Below are 9,313 nucleotides of genomic sequence, written 5' to 3' on the forward strand. Positions count from 1 at the left end.
TCTCTGACTACCACTTCAATGTGTTTGTCTTTAAAATATGGCCTCAGTTCCTAATGTGGTCTGACAGATGTGTATTGTGTTGTTCCTCTCTCTATTTTCTACACACTGCATTGGCAGGACAGAAAAAAAATCCACTTTGCATATATGAATGAGAGGGGGAACAATAAAGGCCATGATTTTGTCACAACTATTTCCATGACAAAACCAAAGACTTTTGAGACTTAGTACAATGTCACTGTGGCTTGTCACAGAAATCACATCTCAGACAAAAATCAAAGCCCTGGCTTCACAAATTATCTGTGTTCCCCTCAGTCTGTGATGCCTCTGACAACACCACAGCTTCACCACATACACCTAAAATGCAAGTTAAATGTTTTGTACAGGCATTTCACATGTTTTACAAGTAGGAGTTGATGTGTAGTCATATTTTAAAAAAAAGCATATTACGCGCATTTTTTTATAAGGTAGTAGGACCATGGAGCAGTTAGGAGGAAAACAGCAATAAGAAGTCAGGAAAGACACAATTACCCCCTGGAAACCAGCACCCTGAACCATGTCTGGTAAATAACAGGCCTGATTCTGATGTCCCAGGGAGCAACCCCAGACCTATGGCTTGGCTGTAGCAAACCCTGAGTTGTGCTACTGCACGGGAGGCGACATGGGGTTACAGACCTTGCTCATCTATACCACTGACAGCAGCCCTGAAAATCAGTTCATGTTTCACTGACACGGAAACCCCCAGCCAATGGACCTGTCCTGTGCCACATTTTTCCAACAAGCCCTTGAGTCTTCAGCAGGATAGACTGACCTGCCAAGCAGGGACCTTCTGAAGAACGCAGTGGCAGCAATGGAGGCACATTATTCCCTGAATTATACAACCTTTTTCACGTCAAGAGCAGAAGCAAATTTATTCAGAATCTGCAGCACTGTGGTGTAACACCTCCTCATGTACAATGGGTTGCTTTTATCCAGCAAATAATTAGTGCACCTTCCTAGAACAGAGCTAAATAATTCAGTAGAAACATTTCCCTGCTGGGAAGAACCTGCTTTAGCTCTTGGCTGACAGGTCTGGGTTAGGTTAGAGAAGCAGCTTTCCGGTTTCACATCAATCCTTCCCAAAGAACTGGGAGAACACCCATTCACCGTGGACCCTGTCCCACAAGCACTGCTCAGCCACCACCAGCTCCCATATCCAGAACTGGTTTATTCAGCCGGTCCCACTACCAGGGTTTCTGGTTTCTCCCAGTGGAGTGAGTTACCCTGAAGTCACCCCAACACCAGTGCAGAAGATCCCTCTGGTGCTGGTTCTTCAGGTTAGGCAAAGGCAGCTCTGAAACCCAAATGGAGCCAGGATGGGGAACAGAGTAAGGAACTAGCCCACTGTTACCTGAGGCCACTCCTGACCTGAATGGAAAAAAAAATAAACACCACCCTACACCAAAATTAAATTATCATTTGAGCTACTTAGCAAGTTAACTAAATTTACCGTGACCTACATACCAGAAAGTATTGGATATGTGGAAACACTTCGTTCTCTGGGAGTCAGGTCACTCAGTAAAACCTAGTTTAAAAAATCCACACACACTTTGCTGAAGCCTCCGTTGGTCTTACAGCAGAGAATGGCCAATCTGAAGAAACAGTGAGTTGTTTTTAACCTTGACACTGATTAGGTCAGGCTTGCAATGATTTTAGTTTCTTGTCAGGGTAGCAGACAGTGCTGGCAGATGAACTGATTAGGCTTGCTGCATATTGCAGTGCAGACACAGTAATTACAGCCTAGAAACAATCATTTAAACAGAAAATAACACATTACATGCAGAAAGTTCATTGCCAGCTGCCTAGAGGCAGCACCTCCACAGCTACTATGCAGAAATAAAACACGTTAGGCAGCACATCAGGCATTAAATCTTTCTAAAAGTACACCAGCTAAAGAACAACCACTTATAAACAGCTAATATAGTCGCAGAAGATAACACGATTAAATGTATATATTGAAAGCAGTCTCCTAAAGAAATACAAAGATGCATCTGTCTATCTATCTATCTATCTACCTACCTATCTATCTTTAATACAGAAAGTCTATTTTATCTCTTTACATCTACTTATGTATATGTATATATACAGGGGTAAAACCAGGCCCCTAATAACAGATACCTTGCGTGGTCTATAAAATGGCCTTTTACAAAACAGGGTGAAGGAGATGTCCTTCAGACCAGCACAGAAGCCAACCAGCCAGACTTTTCCACACCTCTTAGCACCATTTTCCATCCCATATCAGCAGCACGGAAGTCGTAACCGCAGACTGCAGCAAAGCTGGTCTTTGGAAAGAAAAGTGCTGAGTCAGCACATAGTATTTGTTCTGCTGTTTTTAAACAGTATTTGTGTTTAAAAGCTCAGCTCCGATTAAGGAGATAAATACAATACAGAGCTTTAAAGATAAGTTAAATGGACAGTGAAGATTGGCCTTTAATCTACTTAGGAAGTCTTTGTGATTAATGTCTAGCATGTTTTTCTGCGCTAATGAAGAACTAAGCAAGATGGTGACTGAAGAAATGTCTGGGGAATAGCATGTGAGTGGTGGCCAGTTTTGTTGTCACTTTTCTTTCTAAATCACCTACACAGATAAATTTTGATTTCTTTTCCAGATCAGTGTGATCAGATGAAGCATACAGACGCTATCAAAAGATGCGTACACTGGCTTTCAACCTCCATCACAGTGCGTTTCCTTTTTCCAGCAAGCATCCGAGTGTGCTGCTACATACGTAAACCTTATTTTAATGCATGTTTTATGCAAATAAGCCTTTGCTTTAGGGAGCAGCAGGCCACGAGCTGGCACATACATCAAACAGCATGCAAATCTTTCCCCACCAAAGACATGGTTTATAGCGTGCCACCAGATTTAAAAAATGTAAAACATCTGTCAAATACTGTACAGCTATGGCATGATGGCTGTTAAAAACAGCCTCATATTGCATTAACAGAGCATATGTTTTGCAAAACCTTCTCTGAGACACCTATACCCTCAGCGGTATATTCAAAAGCTGTAAGAAACAGCAATTAGTCCTCCCGATGCTTTACACTGGATCAGAAAGCAAAAGCAGGCATAGATCTCTGTTTAAACCAAGTAAACCAGAGTTTAGTTTATTGACTGGACTTGCTGGCAATTGGTTTGAGCAGCAGGATAAAAATAATATTAAAAAGTCACTAGCGTTCACTGGGAGATTTTGAAAAGCTGAAGGGCAACCCAGTTGAAGCAACTGCACTGCACAGGGAGGTAACACTTGAGGTAGGGCTGCCCTCAGTTAACCTGGTATTTTCCAAATGAGAAATGGAAATGAAACATTATGTCCCAAACAAAATCAAAAAGGCTTTGTGTGCTCACCCCCTCTGCAAATGTGGCTGTAAGAAACAGACACCTAAAAATAATTTTCCCTCTTCTATGCAGTCCTGCCACACTTACCACTTCAATATTTGAACGCTAACATCCCATGTGTAATTACCAGTGTGACTAACATCTGTCCCATAATTTATTTGCTTGTCCTCTCCCTTGGGAAATATCCGTGTGTGGTAGAGACTGTTTTTATTATGTTTACACACAAAAAACCACCTAATTACACAAGCACACACATGTCCATGTAAGTTTGTCAGAGAGGGCAAGATGAAAGCAAAGGTGCCCCATACCCAGGGCAGGGAGTGCGGAGGTTTGTGCTGTGGGAATAGGGGGGCCAGGGCTAGAAAGGTCCCCAGAAGGTGCTGCCCAGACACACCTCACATTCTCCTGGATAAAGCATAGTTGTGCTGGGTAGGTGTTTGCTTTTCCCATAGCACTGCTGAGGCATGTCATCTTATAGCAGCATAAATACATGTATATAGAAGTGCTGTATTTTACCAGGAACTTGTTTTATATTTAGTGGCAGAATCTCTGTGCAATACTTTTGTGCTGGAACGACCTGTGAAGGCAGCAGCTATTTCCTTAGTATAGGAAGAAATTGTGGTGCTAATTGAATTTGAGCAAGTAGAGGCAAGAGAAAGGAATTTCTTTGTCTCTCTGTTCCTGGCAGTGAGAGAAACAGATTTAAAAGGAGTTTTTTTTGAATTCGGCCTCTTTGAATAGGGAAAATCCACAGTCATTCAGAAATACATTAATGCAGTAGCGGTGCTATGCAAGAAAAGATCCACTTCCAGTTATTTTTGTAATGCAGGCTGGATGCCCTTTAGTTGGCTGTGTCCTATGACCCAGGACAGGAGTGAGCTTCACCATTTTTCTATAGGCGTGTGCTCTCTGTGAAGATATATTTGTTGGGTTTTTTTTAACTCGGATGGGAAATCCAACAGTGGTAAAGTTAGTAATCCAGAGGGCTCGGTGGGTTTGAGCAGGCAGCATCACAGCAAAACTGACAGCTAACAAAAGAAACTACAACTGCTCACCCAGTTTCCAGGAACCAAGATTAAGGATGCAAGCAGCTAGCAGCCAGCAGGACTGTGTCTGACTTTCAGCTTCTTTTCTAACTACCCATCTGAACTGTGACACTGTTTTCCCTGTTCAGATCTTACACGAACCCAGACAACACTTATACAGCCATTTGCTTCTTGGGAACATATGGCAGTTTGCTTTCTCTCCTGTGATGGAGTTTTGCCAGCTGGGAAACTGAGGCATTTTGAAGTTAAATGATGTATTTAGTGAGGTGCAGCAGTGCTTTGAAAACACCCTGTTCCTGCTCCTTCCTAGGCTATGTTGAGTTTACCAGGCTGCCTTTGCACTTACAGTGGATCAATGGCAAGGTTTAATAAAAGCTTCCAGATCCTATGCATTTTTCCGTGAAATAAGAAGGGGCCGTCAGGCTAGAGAAGACAAGCCTGCAAAAGGAGAGCATCCCTCCAGTGTTTAAGAGCAGGTCTTTTAGTGTTCCCAAGCATTTAAGTTAATAAGTACTTTAAGAACATTACTGAGCTGTGTCTTACACTGCCTAAAGCTTCAACCGTAAGAGCAGACAAGGCATTACAGCCACAGGCATGAGCTCCAGCCACCGTAAGGGGACTGTAGCCCTGGACTGGATTCCCCTGGGCTGGGAATTGACCCTCCTGGTCAAGGCAAAACTGCCCAAATAGAGACCAGCTCTGGTGCTATTGGGCATCCTCCATGAAGAGAGCGGCTCTGGCTGCAAGGATCCTGGCCACGGGCTTCCCACTGCTGCCTCACTCCTAGCTCCCCAGAGCCCAGAGGAGGACCTGTTCCCACCAGGCTGCTGCGCTGCCCGGTCAGCACACAAGGGAGAGCGGAGCACAGTGAGCAGGGCAGCTGGAGTGGATGTGTTCGCAGATCTGCCCGCATTTATGTTTCCTGCTTTTTCCAAGAATGACAGCACAAAATAACAGTATCATAAATGCCGTGTTTCAGCTGATCTCCAACTCGGTAGTGTGAAATATGCATGTGCCTTAACTGCTAGTGTGGAAAACAGCTTTCAGTTCAAGCCAGCATCTCTGGGGATTCCCTGGGAGTTGCAGGTGACACTGCCATATACAGGGATTTAAACACAAATAAGAACTGGCCTCAGTGGTGAATGAGGCACTTTATGAAAACATGTTGCTTGCAGGCGTGTCACAGACTGGTAGTGACATCAGTCTCAAAGGTGGTGCTGGCAGCCTGCCATCACCCAGCACAATTAAAGGCCAGCTTGGCAAGCAGCAGGGACATTGTGTGGAGCTGTTTGTACAGCAAGTATGGTGCTGCAGATTGGGAAAATGAAATCTAGTACCACCTCGATCTATTTCCTTATGCTTCCTACAGTGAGGGTGAGACTAGGCCTGGGTTTAAAGCAAAAAGGAGGAAGAAAAAAGAAAGGTCAGTTGTGTTTAATATCCCATTCAGCTCTGTGGACGGCACCAAGTTTTGGTCTGTGCCTGCTTGTCTGCACCCAGAAGCTGCGCATATGTTCTTTTGCGATGGGAACCAGTATAGGAAAGCAGCTGAGACAGGCTTGTATTGTGGTGCTGAAAGAGACCCCAGCATCTGCAGAGCACTGTTTCTTCCCGGTCCCATCGTTACTCAGCTCACCTGGGCCTGGCATGGTAAAGAAGGACTCATGTCATGCCTGTTGTCTGCTGAACACTGTGAAATTGCTCCAGTGTCAATTGTCTGGGCACTGGATTCCTCTAAAGGGGAAGGGTGGCAAAACCATTCCTGGAAATCTAATGCTGTTCTAGGAAATGAGGAAGTTTGTTGTAGCAATATCAAAGCATCAAACGATTTCCTCACATATTCTCAACAAGGTCAGGTTTCAAAGTCAGGGCACAAATTCAGTTTTAAAAGACAAATCTTTCTAAATAATCCTGGTATGTTTATGACCGAGCAGCTGTACCATTGCAACCATATTCTGCTTTAGCATCAACAACAAGAGCCTGCATTCTGCCTTGAAAGTTGAGGAGGGCAGAAAGGACATGGGTTTAGAGCACTCTTCGTTATTATATCTAATTTTGCTCAGTTTATTATTAATAGATTTCTTGCCAGTCCTCTGAAATGTCACCCTCATGTTTCTTCATAATTCTTTATTGAAGTTTTAAACATTCAAATTATAGATAGAAACCGAGGCAGAGAGGCAGTGTTATGGATTGCCTCTTCCTCTCCTCATGTGATTCAGTAACTTTGGCCAGTTACACCGCTTGGGCTCCAGGGGTACTGGTAATTCTGTAATTTCTTCACAGAAGTAGGTTTCCCTTTCTTCCTTGGTCTTGGACCCTGATTCTCCATTCCACAAGTACTTAAAGGACCCAAGAGATTTAGCAAGAAAGAGGATATGGGATCAGGTCCTGGCAGTTTGCAGAGGATAAAGAAATCTGTTCCCGCTGGGCCCCCAGCTGGCAGCCTTTTCAGCAGCTCTCCGGCTCTCAGCAAATTGATGGCTGCACCGAAGCCTGGAAGCAGAACCCACTCCTTGCTTGCCACGAGCAACAGTGCAGGACAGGACACAAAGCTGCTCAGGTGTGAAGAACAGCACTTCACGGTGCTGTTGAGATTCACATCCAGACTACTCATCAAAGGTATCATACTCCATTTTACACTACATTTGAAAAGAATAAAGACTATATAAGCTCAGCAAAGTGTCCAGATAAAAAAGAAACTTAACCTTCCTATGTGTGGGTGCATCTGAAGCCTGTCGCCTAACTGGCATTAAGTGATAAAGGCAAGCGGCATAGGGAGGGGAATGGAGTGGTGGAGAACTATCTTTGCCTTCACAGACTGTGCTGACAGCTGACGAAAATGAGAGCCGAGCAGATCACCTTTATCTGCACCCATTCCTCTTCCCAGATGCCATCCTCTGTCCAGCCACGGGTGTGATCAACTCTCACATGCTGGCAAAAGACCCACGACTTTCATTGTAAGCAGTTTCTTATTTCCAGATAAAGTTTCAGCTGTTGCTCTAGTTCTAGGAAAACCTGCAGCAGCACCCTAAATCCTGGGTCCTACCCTTTCTGCTGAGCTAGGGCAAGGAGGGACCCATTATTAGCTGTCATCGTACCTTTACACCAATAACACAAAGACCCAGCGTGAGGGACAGACCTGTCATTTTCAGAGTCCACACCGAGCATTAGGATTTAATTTAAACTTAGCCTTAATTCTCTCATAAGCCCAGGCCAGAAACTTGAGTTTATGCGCAATCAAAATCAAATGCTCATCTGCACCTCATTCTTTACCAGAACACAAATGTTTCAGCTCCAGACCAAGACCCTGGCTCATGCCAGACACTTTTACTGATTTTAAAACTTTGGCAAACAAATACATTGCAAGGTTTAATCCTGGTGACCTCTGAAACTGTTTACATCTATGTAAAAAACCCACAGGCAAAATTATTTGCAGAAAACTCTGCTAGTTCCACTGAGAATCACCAAGGTGACTCAGGCAGAGAGTCCAGCCCAGATACTTCAACTCAGTACCATTTCTGGGCTCCCTCCTCAAGGGGGAAATGAAGGCACAGGGACCAGGACACTGCCAGACACCTCTAGGAACACCCTTACAGACCGAGGAGCTCTCCAAGGGTCTCTTCTCCTCCGCTCCATTTCAAAATGTACCCAGAGGTACAGTTCTCCTTATTTTCATTATGTTTGAAGTGTTAGATTTTGATGAGAGGTATTTCAGAGTCAGAGACAAATTTTTCTGACTTGTAAAGCTTTTTGTTCCAGGAACCGTCTCCTAGGCTGTTCACTGGCTGGCAGCCTTGCATTATTTCAGCCATTTTATACTAAATTTAACCGTAAGTAGATAATTATAAAGATATACGATAATACAGTGTGGTAACAACTTTTTTTCTAGGGTTCCACCATTAGCCCAATAAATATTTGATGCCTTGGCGATGGAAGGTATTCTGTCAGGGACACAATTTTCCTTTTTTTATAGTAAAAAGGGTGATGAATTTTAACTTCCACTGGAAAAAATAATTGTTGAAATTGGTTTTGCAGTCAGGGAAAGTCAAGAAAATGCTTTGAAGAGCAATATTGGTTCTAAACCTCTTAAGCAGTGGTAAATAGCAATCCTGGTTTTGCAATCAGCTTTTCCAAGTAAGGGTTTTCATGGGCACCCACTCATACTGATCCTTTTATAACACTGTGGTTTCAAAGCAAAAGAAACAGGGCAGAATTACAGGGGGAAGTACCGTTAAAAGCAAAAATGCTTTGCTTTTTGTTAACACTTGCTAAAAGTCAATACACTATCAGTTTCCTGCTGCAAACAGAAGGGATTTCTTAAATATTGAGATGTCACAGAGGGTCTATGTACTGAGATTATCAAACCCATAAATTAGCATCATATCAAGAATAATACATTTAGCTATCATAGGAGCTTTCTCCTGTGAACCGGAGAGAGGAGAGTGCTTAGTCCCATGGAGGTTAACGTCTGGGAAAGCATTCAACATACAGAATCTACAAATGACTGGCAGCGCACATTAAATTTGTTGTCTTGAATCAATTGAGAGTGGTGTGGGGGATTCCACAAGGAATATTATCCTGTTTGGCCTTGAGCCACTCACTGGAAAATATGCATATTGGAGGTGAAATTGAATTGCATAGACTTGTCTTCTAAATATTCACCATATGCTCTCATAAAAGTAAGTGCCAGCTCCATCTATAAAATGAATTGTTTATTGTGTAGCTGTTTTCTTTAGGCTTTGCTTCGAATCCTTAGTACACAACATAAGCTCTGTAAACATTTGAGTCATATGTGAGAAGTTAAATGAGCTTATTCCAAATTTTTAGAAAGGAAGCATTGACAGCCTGAATGTCTGTTTACACATTGATAGCTCCACTTTATATAATTACAATC

Source organism: Falco punctatus (assembly GCF_963210335.1).
Source record: "Falco punctatus genome assembly, chromosome: 3".
Taxonomy (NCBI): domain Eukaryota; kingdom Metazoa; phylum Chordata; class Aves; order Falconiformes; family Falconidae; genus Falco; species Falco punctatus.